The 17,871-nt window shown below is 40.9% G+C and overlaps 1 protein-coding gene across 1 annotated transcript in view; it reads right to left on the reverse strand.

Annotated features, from left to right (window-relative positions):
* LOC121003518 (zinc finger protein 850-like) overlaps positions 1-17,871 on the reverse strand; it is a 732,238-nt gene that overhangs the window by 636,865 nt on the left and 77,502 nt on the right. The window lies entirely within an intron of this gene.

A 17,871-nucleotide genomic window follows, 5' to 3' on the forward strand; every position in this document is an offset into this window, starting at 1 on the left:
CATCTGAGGGGTTAGGTCATGGGGTATTTTTATAGAGCAGATTCTTACGGACGTGGCGATACCTAATATGTCTACTTTTTTATTTATTTATTTTAGTTTTACTAAATAATACTTTTGAATTTTTTTGTTTTTGTTTTAGTGTCTCAAGTCTTAGAACCATAGTTTTGTATCCAATTGTCAGTGGCTAAATTGCGTAAGGGGAATATAAATTTAATACTCCATGGAAGTGTGGTACTCCCTGAAGCAACCGTCAATGCAGAGGCCCGGATGATCGGGGCACGTGTCACACTGAGTGGTGGTGTCCTTCTGTATCCCCCTCCTGTGACACACTCTGCACTTTGTTTTAGGTCTGTTTTGTTTTAGGTTTTAGGTCCGTCCCTTCTTTCCAGTATGGGGGACCACACCTGTAAAGTGTTGGCCAGGGACGATCCGGGCGCCTCCAGTTCCCGAGGTACTCCGGCCTGCTCTTTCCCGGTCAGAAAAGATCAGGGCCTTGAGGACTGCCTCATAGAACTGAAGGAATTTCCCTGTGTTGCCAGCGCTTCGGGACAGCACAAAAGAGTTGTACAAGGCAACCTGTAAAAAGTAGACCGCAACTTTTTTGTACCATGCCCGGGTTTTGCGCATGGAATTATATGGCTTGAGGACTTGATCAGAGAGATCAACTCCTCCCATATACCGATTGTAGTCGACGATACAATCGGGCTTGAGGACCGTTGCCTCGGTACCTCGCACAGGGACAGGGGTGATGCCGTTACTGTGAATTGTGGACAGTACAAAGGACATCCCTCTTGTCCTTATATCTGACCAGCAACAGGTTTCCACTGGTAAGGGCACAGGTCGCACCCCTGGGGATAGATACCTGGAGGGGGTGGGTAGGGAGGCCGCGTTGATTTTTCCGCACGGTCCCACAAGCGGACATGAATCTGGCGGCAAGGGACTGGAACAAGGGGATACTAGTATAAAAGTTATCCACGTACAGGTGGTAACCCTTATCTAGCAGTGGGTTCATAAGGTCCCACACAAGTTACCCGCATCTTTATAGTGTTTAGACACTGAATGTAACTCGTACCCTTTTCTAATATTAGCAACATGTTCGGCTATCCTTTTCTTAAATACACGTTCTACTTTTCTTAAATACACGTTGTACTTTCACGGTTTTTCTAGGGAACTTTGTTGTTTTACAATTTTGGCACATGCCACACCTAAAGAAGCCTTTGACGTCCAACCAATTAGATGTATTCGTTAGCCTTTTATTCTTTACAGTCGGAGCTACTTTAAGGCCGTCATTAGGAACCTTGGTATATTTAATTAGAGGGTTGGCATTCAAACTAGAACCTATTATCTTGTAATCTAATATGTGATGCCAGTGTTTACGGATAATTCTTTCTACCCCTTTAAATTTGCTATTAAATGGCTAGACAATTCTCAGTGTTTCTTCCTCGTGTTTACTTTGCCTGGGTGTGAAGAAGTCTATTCTATTCATGGCCCTTACTTTGTTTAATGACCTAATTCATGATCTAGATACTCTTTCTCTATAAATTTTTGTTTAAGGTCATGGGCTTCTCGTTCAAACTGCTCTTCTGAAGTGCAATTCCTCTTCAATCTCCTGAATTGACCTGTAGGTACATTAAGTAGCCACCTAGGGAGGTGGCAACTAGAATGTACAATAAAACTATTCCTCATAACAGGTTTAAAATATGTACTACAGGAGATTTTGTGATCTACTACATCGACATTAATATCAAGAAATTCTACATGATTCGTACTTATTGTGGAACTGAATCTTACATTTTTATCCTTGTTATTGATCTCTTCTAAAAATAAGTGCAAATTTTTCTTTGTTCCTTGCCAGACGAAGATCACATCGTCTATATAGCGTTGCCAGAGCACCAGGTCCTCCCCCAGCCTAGGGCCAATGGTCTGATGCTCCAACTGGGCCAAAAAAAGATTAGCATAGCTGGGGGCGAACCTGGTGCCCATGGCGGTGCCCTCGTCTGTAAATAATACTGCGAATCAAATGCTAAATAGTTATGAGTTAAAATATACTCAATTCCTTCCAGAATATATTGGATCTGATCCACCTGTAATGTATTCTTAGAGTTCAACTGGTTATGTAGGGCTTCTAAACCTTGTCCGTGTTCTATGATGGTATACAGAGAATTCACGTCAAGAGTACCTATAATCCAGTGATCCTCAAATGATAATTCTTCCAGTGTATGAATAATGTCGGTGGTATCCTTAATGTAAGATGGAATAGTTTTAACGAACGGCTGCAGCAATCTATCTACATACTGTGAAAGGTTAGAAGAAATTGACCCAATGCCAGAGACAATGGGTCTACCAGGTTTTTTCTGTTTTTTTATGGATCTTTGGAATTGTATAGAACATTGGAATTCTTTTCTGTGTATCAATTATATATTTATATTCTTGTTCCAGGAGTATGCCCTTCCTTAGACCTTTATTACAATAATTCATTAGTTCTCTTTGATATATTTCAGTTGGATTATTTTTTAGCTTCAAATAGGTGCTTGTATCCTCTAATTGTCTCAGGCACTCATGATCGTAATCTTTAGTGTTAAGGATAACTATAGCCCCTCCCTTATCCGCTGGTCTAATCGTGATTTCATTATTGGTTTGTAATTGTCTAATCGACAAAATTTCGTTTCTAGTCAGGTTGTTCTTAATTTTAGTATTTTTTTAAACCTCTAAGGTCTACCTCCACATTCTTTTTAAATGATGCGATCTCCTGGCTTATCTCTTGTTTTAAGAAATTCTTAGATTTGACTTTTAATTCTGTATGAATATATTGATCATCTTTTATCTTTTCCCTACTTGGTGGATTTTTCAAATAGTATTTCTTAAAACAAATTCTACGGATAAATTTCTCTATACCAATACATACCGAGAATTTGTCCATTGGTACAGATGGCGCATATTTTAAACCTTTATCTAGTAGTGATGTTTGTGCTTCAGTCAATTGTGTGTTACTGAGATTAATATGAGTTTATGACCGTCAAATGCTCATTTCTTATGCCATGATGCCCGCTGCACATGAGAGCGGGCTCCGTGAGGTTTGTGCTTCAGTCAATTGTGTGTTACTAAGATTACGGTAATATGAGTTTATGACCGTCAATCGCTCATTTCTTATGTTGGCCTGCCATCTGGTGGCCAAAATAAGAATTGCAGCATGAATACCATTAGCCTTGTCAGCGAGGCTGATAGTATTTAGAACAACTACCGACAGCCCCATCGGCCGCAGGCGGTGTTGGTAAGAATTTTTGCGCATTTAGATGTTATGATCTCACTTGATCACGGCATCTAAAGCCTTTAATTACCCTGATCGGCATTAATGCTGGTCACGGTAATTAGACGCAGGTCTCTGCTGTTTGAAACAGCAGAGATCTGTCGGCCATGACGCCCGCTGAACATGAGAGCGGGCTCAATGTTTGCACATCGCTCCAGCGCTGTACATGTATGGCGCTGGTAGCGATAGGGTTAAATGTCATAGTGGTTCTCATCTTTATTCTTGACACAACAAACAATGGTAATCAGCACTGTCCTATTGCCTTCACTGATCTTTGCAGCTGGATAACACGGTCCCACGCTTCTCCCTTTGCTCAATTCCATCACTTCATACCCTTTGGTATTTGTCATTTACAGATCTACCCAGCTTTCCTACATGTTGAAACCCAAAAAATTATCTTTTTCTATAAAGTCAAATATAAAATTAAGGTTCCATTCACACATCCGTATGTGTTTTGCAGATCCGCAAACTGCGGATCTGCAAAACACGGACACCGGCAATGTGCTTTCTGCATTTTGCGGACCGCACATCGCCGGCACCCTCATAGAAAATGCCTATTCTTGTAGGCACATTCCGGCCCAATTGAAAATAAATGGGTCCCCACCTGTTCCGCAAAATTGCGGAACGGATGCGGACCCATTTTGCGAAGGTGTGAATGGAACCTTAGGGTCCATTCAGATGTCCGTAGTGCATTGCGGATCAGCAATACACCCAGCCGGCACCCCAACAGAACTGACCATAGGACATGTTCTATTTTTTTCCGGAGCCGCGGACCGGAAGATCGGGGGCGAGCTCCGGAAATGCGGGTAGCACATAGTATGCTCTCCGCATCCATTCCGTCTCCATAGAGAATGAATGGGTCCGCACCCAATTTGTGGAAAGGATGCGGACCCATTATACGGACGTGTGAATGGAGTCTGTGTCTGAATACCGTATACAATATATATACATGATGCAGTTGACATAGCACATGCACTCGGTATATGTGTATATCAAACTCATCTTATTTATAAAAACCTTTTTTAAATTCGCAAAGCACTTCACTTTCTTCCTTTCCTTCATGGGGGTCCCGGGCTGACCCAGGAGCTGTCTTATGGTCTGTAACATCCACCCTCTTCTCTATACTATCTAGCTCCACCCCTTTTGGTCCGACCATGTTATCCTCCCTCTTTTAGTCATTCTGTCCTTAGTGTACTTTCACACTTGCGGCAGAGGTTTCCGGCAGGCAGTTCCGTCGCTGGAACGGCCTGCCCGATCCGGCAATCGGGACGCAAACTGATGCCATTTGTCAGACGTATCCGTCTGACAAATGCATTGAAATTCTGGATCCGTCTCTCCGGTGTCATCCGGAAAAACGGATCCTGTATTATTATTTTTTTTGCAGTTTTAACCACTTCACATCGGGACATTTCCCTCTTCCTGCCCAGGCCATTTTTTTCTAATCTGACCAGTGTCAATTTATGTGGTAATAACTTTAAAACACTTTTACTTATCCAGGCCATTCTGAGATTGTTTTCTCGTCACATAGTGTACTTCATGACAGTGGTAAAATTGAGTAAATTTTTTTTTTAATTTATAAAAAAATTACCAAATTTACCAAAAATTGGGAAAAACTTGCAAATTTCAATTTCTCTACTTCTATAATACATAGTAATACCTCCAAAAATAGTTATTACTTTACATTCCCCATATGTCTACTTCATGTTTGGATCATTTTGTGAAAACCATTTTATTTTTTGGGGACGTTACAAGGCTTAGAAGTTTAGAAGCAAATCTTGAAATTTTCAGAAAATTTCCAAAACCCACTTTTTTTTTTTTTATAAACCAAATTTTATTCAGTTTGTCTCTCGGCAGGAAATGATAGAAAATACATTTATCCAATGATCACAAAAGCGTATTTCGTAGTTATTTTGTCAAATGTTACAGTAAAGCATCATTTAAATCCTGTCACATCACAGGGACAAATGTAATATTTTACATAACTATCACAGTAACTAAACATAACCACCGCCCTCCCCTCCCCCCCTTCCCCAGCTTAAAAGAAATCTGAGATCAAAGAAAATGAGATCAAGTGCCAAAAACTCTCCAAGTTCCCTGAGATCCTCTGGAGGATGGCTCAATAGTAAGGTCGAGCAGAATCTTACTGTTCTAATTTACCCAGAGTACCCTTCAGCTGCTCCATCAAATACCAGATTGTATGTTTTAATGGATCCATAAGCTCTTTAATTTCAGGGAGCTCCAACGAATTAATGATAAAACCCCTCCATCTGGTCATAAGCTTTTTGATGAGCTTTTCTGTTCCTTGCTCTGCCGCAAAGAATTCCCTATTTAGGCACCATTTCACCTGGGTGATAATCTCCCTGATTGAGGGGGTCGACTGGAGTAAGCAATTCTCAAGCAAACAGCGTTTTGCTGCCATAATACACACATGTGTTATCTGCGCTAATTGCGCACCCTCGGGGTAATAGTGAAACAGAATTAATTCTGGGGTTAATGGAATCGTAATACGCATTACTTCTTTTAGCCATTGTGTGAAGGCCATCCAGAATTCTGCTATTTGTGGGCATTTCCACAACCCGTGATGTAAGTTGGTGTTTTCCACCCGACATTTTGGACAATGTGTTATCCTATTTGCTTGTACAGTTAACCGTGTATTGTAGAACCCATATATAGCTCTATGAGCTATTTTAAATTGTGTTTCACGCCAACCTTCATTGGGAGTTATCTTCCTGAGACATAACCAGCCCTTCAAAATGTTATCTTGGACTCCCTGCTCATTAAGTTCTTTATCCCATGCCTTGAATGGTTGAAGAGGGAAGGTCTCTAACCGAACTGCCTGTAATCTACCATGTAAGTCTGATAAGGACAATGGGGTAAAGTCTGTACGACACAGTAGATCAAATTTATTTGTGGGGAACTCCTTCCCAAGGTCAATTATTCGGGATTTTAAAAAGTTGTACACTTGGAGATATGCCAGGCAATGACTAGGTCTTAAGTCATATTTGGCACACAATTCCTCAAATCTAAGGTAACGGCGGTTTGTACTGTGCCATAAATCAATTACAGTTCGTATTCCCTTAAGTCTCCATTCCTGGAATTGTTTATTAAACCTGCCTTCCAAGAATTCGGGGTGTCCCCAAATAGACATATGTTTGGACAAGGAATATGGCAACCCGAATTCTTTGCGTACTGCTTTCCACGTCGCTACCGTGTCTTTTATAATGAGGCTTTTTCTCAGTGGCTGAGGCAGATTGGCATACTTAGTATGGAGCAGTGCGGCTAGAGACCAAGGAGAAGCCAAATGCGACTCCAATGTATAGTTTGAGTAAATGCTTTTACCTGTCAACCAGTCCAGAGCATATCTAAGATTACTGGCAAGATTATATCTCCTAATATCTAGCAAGTTCACCCCTTTTTCTTTGGGAAGTTGCAGTTTCCGCAGTGAGATTCTCGGACGTTTGCCTTTCCAAAGAAAGTAACGAAACGCTGTTTCTAAAGTTTGGATATCTGCATGTCTTTTTAACAACGGTATTGTCTGCATAGGGTATAAGAAGCGTGCGAAACTGATCATTTTTAATAAATGACATCTACCCAATAGAGAAAAAAGGAAGCTGTAACCATCTTTCTATGTCTCCCTGGATTTTCTGGATCAAAGGGGGATAGTTTAGCGAATATATTGATTCTGGGGTTCTCCCTATATTAATGCCCAGGTAACCGATGGTCTGCTTAGCTATCCTCACCGGAAGACTTCGAAAATCATTTTCTCTCTCTAACCCGATGTGTCTGAGAGAGAAGCAGGAGTTCACTTTTATCTGCATTAATTTTGAAACTGGACGCATTTCCAAAATCTGTTAGTTTATTCAGCAGGGGAAGTAAGTCCCTATGTGGTTTAATAAATCATCCGCATATAAAGCATCTTTTATCTCTTTGGAGCCTACTTTAATCCCTTCTACTTCCATGGTGCTGCTTAGGTAACGAGACAGTGGTTCTAAGGCAATGTTGAACAGTAATGGTGAAAGGGGACACCCTTGTCTCGTTCCCTTGCCTATAGAAAAGGCAGGTGAAAGATAACCTGGGGTATGAATCCTGGCCGACGGGTTAGCATATAATACCTGCAGGTAAGATCTAAAGTTTCATATTAGTCCTATCTTATCTAAGACTCTATCCATCCATCCCCAGCTCACATTGTCAAAAGCTTTCTCGGCGTCTATCGTCAGCAGGGCTGGGGATGGGTGTGACTCCGGCTTCATCTTTATCTCATCCAACACCGCCAAGACCTTTCGGATGTTCGTGACTGCAGAGCAGCCTTTCACAAAGCCCACCTGAGAGTCTGAAATGATCTTGGGGAGTATGTTCGCAAGTCTTTCTGCAAAAATTTTGTAAAGGATCTTTATATCTGTATTTATTAACGATATTGGCCGGTATGAAGCAGCCTGTAAGGGGTCTTTTCCTGGTTTTGGGATTAATTATATGTGGGCCGTGTTGGAATTTTTAAAAATCCTAGGGGAAAGAACATTGACACTCCTAACAAAAGTATTTAATTCCCATATGTCTGGGGAGCGGAAGCCCAGACATATGGGAATTAAATACTTTTGTTAGGAGTGTCAATGTTCTTTCCCCTAGGATTTTTAAAAATTCCCCCGTGTAACCGTCCGGACCCGGGGCCTTCCCTAGCTTTAGGCCTGATATTACTGTCTGGACTTCCTTCACTGAAATAGGGGCGTTGAGGGAAGTTAAGTCTTCTGGGGAGATATGAGGTAAATTTATGGAGCTCAGCCAATTATTCCCACTATCCACGTTCTCCTTCTTATATTTATATAGGTCACTATAAAATTCTCTGATTATCTCATTTATATCTTTGGGGTCATGTTTTAATGGTCCTTTCTTATCTTTTAAGGCCAAAATCGGGGAGGAATGATAAAAGCCCTTCGCTAAACTAGCCAATAAATTTCCCGGCTTTATTCCCGAATTTGTACAGTTGTGCGTCCGCTCTAGATCTATATATTAGCTCCTTCTTCTGTAACCAAAATTCATATTCCTGCTTCTCTCTCTTCCACACATTTTCCATCTCGTCTGACGGGCTTGTTGTAAATGTCAGATAAGTCTTTCTAAGTTTTGATCCATGTGTTTCAATTTCAGTTGTTATTTTCTTTTTGAGGCCCGCCACATGAGAAATCAATCTCCCCCTCAGCACCGCTTTTCCAGCATCCCAAGTTAGCTGGGCGTTATCAGGCAGATCGTTAGTACTAATGTATTCATCCCACCACCCCATCAGTAGTTTGTGGAAATCTGCAATCTCATTCAGATCCGATGGGAAACGCCATATATAATCTGGTCCTCTTGGCGTATGATCTTGTACCCATATTGTAATCGGTGCATGATCTGAGACCACTAAATCTTCTATAGTGGAGGATCTGCATCTCCCGAAGAGACTTCTTGACATTAGTAAGTAATCTATGCGAGACCAAGATTTGTGCACTAGTGAGTAATGTGTATAGTCTTGCCCCTCCGGATGTAGTGTCCTCCAAGTATCCACCAAATTAAAAGTTGACATAAGGTCCTGTAATATATGGACATTACGTTTCGCTGGTGGAGTAGTTCCTCTGTCTGTTCTTCTATCTTCCCCCCAGTCTGCCACTACATTCAAATCTCCCCCAACTATCTTGTCTGCTATCTGGTCTCCTAACAACCTCTCCGAGACTGCTCTATAGAATTTTTCACTAGAGTCATTGGGACCATAGATGTTATATATACTCAAAGTCTTACCCGTGGATTGCATAGTGAGCTGGATCATTCTTCCCTCGTCATCACAAGAGTGTGAGGATACCAGATAGCTGAGATTTTTCCTTATCAATATCAGTACCCCAGCCCTTCGCTTGCATGCTTTTGATTCATAAACTTCCCCGACCCAAAGTTTCCTCATCCTCGGGAAGTCATCCCGAAGGGCGACATCCGCTCCCAGTCTATTGAGGTGTCGCAACACCATTAGACGTTTCTGAGGGGACCTAAGTCCCTTCACGTTCCAGGAAATAATCTTAACCATTATCTAAAGGTGCAAGGTTTGACAGCTCAGTCTCCCCTAGGGGAAAATTCAAGCTCGGCACATGATCGATCCATATTGAAGCTATACAGTAACAGATAATCCCTCCCCTCTCCCTCCCTACCCTTAACATGTAGAACATCACAAACTTCTAACTTGAACATCTCTAGATATTCTTCATTATCTAAATTTTCATATCTCCTGACTTCTCTTCTTCCCAACATAGTAAGGTAAGTATGTATTATACAAAAACAAGTACATATCATTATATGCATTTCTGTCTTGCGCCCTACGCTCATGTGAACACAACAGGCTAAGAGCTAATATTGGTGATAATCTAAACTGTTGTTGTCTGTCAATAGCGAGAATACATCTGAAGTTATAAATGAGTCGCAGGTGCCAAGCCTTGTAACCATTAGAGGTTAATGCAGCGGTATCGTTAATAAACTGCCTTGTCACGTGCGATATGAACATGATCATAGCTCACTTAGTAACCTATATCAGATATAGCCCTGACTCTCATCGCTCTGTTAATTATTAGCTCACTTAGTAATCTATAGCAGATATACCGTAGCCCTGACTCACATCACTCGGCTAATTATTCTCAATAGAATGACAGTGATAAATTAACAGAAAGTTCAAATAGCTGATCTAGAAAAAAAAGAAAAAAAAGAAAAAAACTTTCTGCAGATTTAGGTCATCTACAGCATTAAAGGATATTTCAGGAACGATCAATAAAACTGAATCAGGTCTCTTGTCTAGATTGCGATCTTTGACGTTGATCTTAAGGATGTAAAACCCACTTTTTAATGACCAGTTCAGGTGTGAAATCCCTTTGTGAGGCTTACAGAATAGAAACCACCCAAAAATGACCCCATTTTAGAAACCACACCCCTCAAGGTATTCAAAACAGTTTTACAAACATTGTTAACCCTTTAGGTGTTCCATAAGAATTAATGGAAAATGGAGATGAAATTTCAGAATTTCACTTTTTTGGCAGATTTTCCATTTTAATCATTTTTTTCTGCTAATAATATTTATTGCCCTGATTCTGTAGTTTACAGAAACACCCCATATGTGGTCGTAAACTGCTATATGGCCACACGGCATGGCGAAGTAGGAAGGGAACGCCATATGGTTTTTGGAAGGCAGACTTTGAAGACCCCGTGATGCACCACTGTAGTAGAAACTCCAAAAAAGTGACCCCATTTTGGAAACTACAGCATAAGGTGGCAGTTTTGTTGGTACTATTTTAGGGTACATATGATTTTTGATTGCTTTATATTGCACTTTTTGTGAGGCAAGGCAACAAAAAAATAGCTGTTTTGGCACCATTTTTATTTTTTGTTATTTACAATGTTCATATGACAGGTTAGATCATGTGGTATTTTTATAGAGCAGGTTGTTACGAACACGACAATACCAAATATGACTACTTATTGGGCGATTGTCTTATGTAGGGGGGGGTCATTTTTTTCGGTATGAGATGACGGTTTGATTAGTACTATTTTAGGATGCATATGACTTTTTGATCGCTTGGTATTACACTTTTTATGATGTAAGGCTTTTTTGCCACTTTTTTTTTTTTTACGGTGTTTAAACAAAAAAAGATGATATTTTAGTGTTTCCATATTCTGAGAGCCATAGTTTTTTTGTTTTTTTTTAAACGATTGTTTTATGTAGGGGCTAATTTTTTGCAGGATGAGGTGACTGTTAGATTGGTACTATTTTGGGGGGCATACGCCTTTTTGATGTGTTGCACTTAGTGATGTAAGGTGACAAAAAAAGTGGGTTTTATTAGCACAGTTTTTATTTTATTTTTTTGACGGTGTTCACCTGAGGGGTTAGGTCATGTGATATTTTTATAGAGCCGGTCGTTACAGACGAAGCAATACCTAATATGTATACTTTCTTTTATTTATTTAACGAGGACCTAACAGTGCGGCCCCCAGTGATGTATTTCCGATTATTATTTTTTCAGAGGACCCCCCTCCTTTCGTCCACTGTGGTCTCTGGTAGTTCTGGCGCCTCATATGCTAATGAGGCGATTCGGTTCGAGTAGGCGGTGACTAGAATTTGTACAGGGTGCGGTTTTCTTCTCCCTGGCTAAGAGTGCATCCAATCAGAGCGCCGCGCTCTTAGCCAGGGAGAAGGAGCTCAAGTTCTCGCGAGAACTTAATCTTTTACTCTTAGAGTCCCCGGCGGAGAGGATCGCAGCGGCGGCATAGGCGGCAGCATCCTGTCAGTAAGTTTTCATAGCGCTCTTAGCCAGGGAGAAGAAAACCGTGCCCTGTACAAATTCTAGTCACCGCCTACTCGAACCGAATCGCCTCATTAGCATATAAGGTGCCAGAACTACCGGAGACCACAGCGGACGAAAGGGGGGGTCCTCTGAAAAAATAATAATCGGAAATACATCACTGGGGGCCGCACTGTTAAGTAATGTAACTGTTTCTATACATGTTTTTTGGTGAAAGGTCCTCTAAATTTTACATGATAATATCATTTTTGAAACAAAAAAAATATATAAAAATCATGTTTTTGTGTCTCCATAGTCTGAGAGTCAGTTTTTTATTTATTTTTTGGGCGATTGTCTTAGGTAGGGGCTCATTTTTTGCGGGATGAGATGACTGTTTGATTGGCACTATTTTGGGGTGCATATGACTTTTTGATCACTTGCTATTACACTTTTTGTGATGTAAGTTGACATGTTCTGAGAGCTATATTTTTTTTTTTTTGCGATTTTCTATGTAGGGGCTCATTTTTTGTGGAATGAGGTGACTGCTTTATTGGTACCATTTTGTGGGACATACGCCTTTTTGATCACTTTGTGTTGGACTTTTTGTGATGTAAAGTGACAAAAATTGCTTTTTTTGACACAGTTTTTATTTTTTTGGGTGTTTATCGGACAGGGTGGATCATGTGATATATTTATAGAGCCGGCCGTAATGGACGCGGCAATACCAAATAGGTCTATTTTATTTACTTTTTCCTATTTTTAATTACTTAATTAATGGGGATTTTTTTTTTACATGTGAAACTTTTTTTTTTTATAAAACACTTTATTTTTATTTTACACTTTGTGTCCCCTATAAGGTCATACAAGACCTCTGGGGGACATTTAACTTCACTTTTCTTTTTTCCCTTACTCTTGATTTCTCCTGTAACTGGTGCTGACATAGTAGTTACACGGGAAATACACCCCCCAGAGAGGCTGCACAGCAGAATACAGCGCTGTGCAGCCTCAGTGCAGGGCTGATCGAGGTCTCTGAAAGACCCGACAGCTCCTGCACTGTCTCGGCTCCGGCGGTCCGGAACAGGAAGCGCATAGCACTTCCTGCACTGTATACAGAGCGCTCGGTGAGTGTTGTGTGTACAGCGATCTAGAGGCAGGGACACCTGGGCACTGTCCCTGCCTTCTCTAAGAGTTGCCCTGCTGTCACTGACAGCGGGCAACCCAATCTGCAGCTGCACGATTAGCGTTTAGCTGCCATCTTTGAAGGGACGTTACAGAACGTCCATTCAGAGTTAAACATCCTCCCATAGGGCGGATGTGAGGTGCACAAAGGTCTGCACATGCGCAGACGGAAAAACCGGATCCGTTTTGCCACAACACTTAATGCCAGATCCGCATTCAATGTAAATTGATGCCGGACGTATTTTTGGCCGGAGATAAAACTGCATCATGCTGCGGTATTTTCTCCGTCCAAAAAAACGTAAGATGGACTGAACTGATGCATCCTGAACGGAATGTTCTCCATTCCGAATGCATTAGGATAAAACTGATTAGTTTTTTTCCAGTATTGAGCTCCTGTGATGGAAATCAACCCCCGGAAAATAAAAACACTACGCTGCAGCCTCATATCACACACATTTCTTGCTGCAGCCTCATATCACACATATTTCTTGCTGCAGCCTCATATCACACATATTTCTTGCTGCAGCCTCATATCACAGATTCATTTCTTGCTGCAGCCTCATATCACACATATTTCTTGCTGCAGCCTCATATCACAGATTCATTTCTTGCTGCAGCCTCATATCACACATATTTCTTGCTGCAGCCTCATATCACACATATTTCTTGCTGCAGCCTCATATCACACATATTTCTTGCTGCAGCCTCATATCACATACATTTCTTGCTGCAGCCTCATATCACATACATTTCTTGCTGCAGCCTCATATCACACATATTTCTTGCTGCAGCCTCATATCACACATATTTCTTGCTGCAGCCTCATATCACATACATTTCTTGCTGCAGCCTCATATCACATACATTTCTTGCTGCAGCCTCATATCACACATATTTCTTGCTGCAGACTCATATCACATACATTTCTTGCTGCAGCCTCATATCACATGTTCAATTCTTGCTGCAGTCTCATATCACATATATTTCTTGCTGCAGCCTCATATCACATATATTTCTTGCTGCAGCCTCATATCACATATATTTCTTGCTGCAGCCTCATATCACATATATTTCTTGCTGCAGACTCATATCACATATATTTCTTGCTGCAGACTCATATCACATATATTTCTTGCTGCAGACTCATATCACATATATTTCTTGCTGCAGCCTCATATCACATATATTTCTTGCTGCAGACTCATATCACATATATTTCTTGCTGCAGACTCATATCACACATATTTCTTGCTGCAGCCTCATATCACACATATTTCTTGCTGCAGCCTCATATCACACATATTTCTTGCTGCAGCCTCATATCACATACATTTCTTGCTGCAGCCTCATATCACACATATTTCTTGCTGCAGCCTCATATCACACATATTTCTTGCTGCAGCCTCATATCACACATATTTCTTGCTGCAGCCTCATATCACATGTTCAATTCTTGCTGCAGACGCATATCACATAGTGGTGAGGTGGCAACCGCATGAGGAGTCAACATAGTGGCCCAGTCACAGAGGGGGGAGGTGTGGGGCAACAGCAGTGGCAGTAACATCACAAGATGGTGGCAGTAGAGGCAGCTGGGACCTGCACCTATATCCAGACGGCCCCGCTCTGTGTCCGGACACGTACAGTAGACGCGCACTATGACTTGGCGCCGTGCATTGTCAGTCACAGTACAGCGGGAAGAAGACCAGGGAGGGAGAGTGAATCTGCTGAGTGGCAGCAGCGTCCAGAGCTGGAGAGGCAAGTTTATTTATTTATTCTGATTGGATGGGGGTCTCATAGGGGCTGATCTGGGGCTAATGGAGGCTGGGGAGGGTCTGATCTGAGGCTAGAGTATGATCTGAAGCTGGGGGGGGGGGTGCAGATCTGAAGCTGGGGGGGGGGGGGGTGCAGATCTGAGGCTGAGAAAGGGACAAAGGCAGGGAGAGTGAAGGCTGGGTGAACCCCTCTCTGGACCCCCCTGGGATGAGCTTGGCTGCCATTAATGCCAAACCAAGAACTAAATGCATAACATTCTGAACTTAAAGAGTAACTAAACTTTTATACTAAACTTTTAATATGTTGTCCCTAAGCCCCTAAAAAATCATTATCTAATATACTTTATTAATTTTCTATTTTTACCATATACTTTTTCATCCCTAAAGCACACCATGCAGTAGTGCGCTAAAACAGGTCTCCCTACACCGCTGAGCTGTCACCGAGTACTCATTTTATGAATGGGGCCGCAGCAGCGCAGGGATGTAGGGCTCAGCGGGGTAGGGAGAACTGCGTTTTAGCGCACTACTGCATGCTGCGCTTTAGGGATGAAAAAGTATGGTAAAAATAGAACATTTATAAATAAAGTATATTAAAAAAAAGATTTTTAGGGGCTTAGGGAAAACTTAGTATAAAAGTTTAGTTACTCTTTAAAAATTTGACTGCTATGTTTGGTCAAAATGGGGCCTGTCCTATATGTAATATACCATTTTGTGCTGCAAAAATACAGCGCAGTAGATTATTATTTTTTTTAACCTCAATTTATGTAACTTATTAAGTCAATTATATTTTAGACCAACTATAGCAGTCTAATTTTTAAGTTGAGAATTTTGGATGGCTCCAGAAAAATGTTACAAATATCCAAATGGCCCTTGGCAGCAAAAAGGTTCCTCACTCCTGCCGTAATGGAATATAGCTAGATTATGTAATCCATGATGGTCACGGTGTATACCTTGTTTATCTGGTATTATTCTGGACCTTGGATCGGCCAATTCTCACATCCACAATAAATCAGAATCCCAAGACAAACTATACAGACAATGCTAACCCTCCCGTACACACATTTACAACCAGGTCCTAGTTCATTCAGAGGTCCTCTAATAAATGAGACAATGCCTGGTGCAGATCAGACCGGTCTTCTTTGCTCAGTCTATCAGATAAAATGAACAAAGTCTTCCACAAACATTTCCAGACCGGTTTCATTCCATAGTAAACTAAAAACCAAACAAGTGGAATATAGTATCACAAAATATCATTTATTATAAAATATAAAAAAATCTGGAGAACAATGGGATGTTATACAGTACACGGAGAAGCACAAGGCCAGCAGCATCAAAAACACCACCATGAAACTGCGCAATGTGTGGCGCAGAATGGTATGACCCAAAGATAGAGTCTTAGCTCTATCTTTGGGTCATACCATTCTGCGCCACACATTGCGCAGTTTCATGGTGGTGTTTTTGATGCTGCTGGCCTTGTGCTTCTCCGTGTACTGTATAACATCCCATTGTTCTCCAGATTTTTTTATATTTTATAATAAATGATATTTTGTGATACTATATTCCACTTGTTTGGTTTTTAGTTTACTCTGGATGTGGTACAAGTGGGTACTTTAGCTGTCTTAGTTGACAGAGCTGCCTTTTTGTAGGTTAACGGTTTCATTCCATCCTATAGAAATGGACAAGGTCTCAAACAAACAGTTAAGATAAATAACAAGGACACAGTTTAACTATTCAAGTACAAACATTGCCGAACAGCCTTCAATTTGGAATACAATGAGTAACTGAAAAAGTATAAAATTTCAGGATACAACAACACAGATCAATACAATTATATATAGTCCATATACAGTACAGACCAAAAGTTTGGACACACCTTCTCATTCAAAGAGTTTTCTTTATTTTCATGACTATGAAAATTGTAGATTCACACTGAAGGCATCAAAACTATGAATTAACACATGTGGAATTATATACATAACAAACAAGTGTGAAACAACTGAAAATATATCATATTCTAGGTTCTTCAAAGTAGCCACTTTTTGCTTTGATTACGGCTTTGCACACTCTTGGCATTCTCTTGATGAGCTTCAAGAGGTAGTCCCCTGAAATGGTTTTCACTTCACAGGTGTGCCCTGTCAGGTTTAATAAGTGGGATTTCTTGCCTTATAAATGGGGTTGGGACCATCAGTTGCGTTGAGGAGAAGTCAGGTGGATACACAGCTGATAGTCCTACTGAATAGACTGTTAGAATTTGTATTATGGCAAGAAAAAAGCAGCTAAGTAAAGAAAAACGAGTGGCCATCATTACTTTAAGAAATGAAGGTCAGTCAGTCAGCCGAAAAATTGGGAAAACTTTGAAAGTAAGGGCTATTTGACCATGAAGGAGAGTGATGGGGTGCTGCGCCAGATGACCTGGCCTCCACAGTCACCGGACCTGAACCCAATCGAGATGGTTTGGGGTGAGCTGGACCACAGAGTGAAGGCAAAAGGGCCAACAAGTGCTAAGCATCTCTGGGAACTCCTTCAAGACTGTTGGAAGACGATTTCAGGGGACTACCTCTTGAAGCTCATCAAGAGAATGCCAAGAGTGTGCAAAGCAGTAATGAAAGCAAAAGATGGCTACTTTGAAGAACCTAGAATATGACATATTTTCAGTTGTTTCACACTTGTTTGTTATGTATATAATTCCACATGTGTTAATTCATAGTTTTGATGCCTTCATAGTAATGAAAATAAAGAAAACTCTTTGAATGAGAAGGTGTGTCCAAACTTTTGGTCTGTACTGTAGGTAAAAAACAAGTAACCTAATCTACATAACCTATCCAACCTGTTCATTAAAGGTTACTGCCACTAATTGTCTAACGGGAAACCCCTCTGAAACCACTGGGCTTCTCAAAAATAAACCAGCAAAAATTCTGTGTGCTGAACTCTGTTTAGCTTTGTTTCATCTTCTGGTCTTCTCACAGACACAGTTCCTGGTGTTGTAAATTTAGTCATCGGGCACTTTGACATTGGAATTGTAACTGAAAGGTATAAATTTTAGGATACAACAACACAGATCAATACAACAATGACAATACAAATTATATAAAGATTTCAGACCGGTCTTTCCTCAGTCTATCAGATAAAACGAACAAAGCCTTCCACAAACATTTCCAGGCCGGTGTCATTTCATCCTATAGAAATGGACAAGGTCTCTCCATACACATCCTGGATTTCTTGGACGCGGTAGAGTCATTAGACCCCTCAGCCTGAATGTCATTACACTCAATACAGAGCGCTCACATCAGATCTCTCTTGTCCCCCTATCTCACAAACACTAACCCCAATAGAG

The sequence above is a fragment of the Bufo bufo genome, chromosome 6 (assembly GCF_905171765.1).
Source record: "Bufo bufo chromosome 6, aBufBuf1.1, whole genome shotgun sequence".
In the NCBI taxonomy this organism is placed as follows: Eukaryota; Metazoa; Chordata; class Amphibia; order Anura; family Bufonidae; genus Bufo; species Bufo bufo.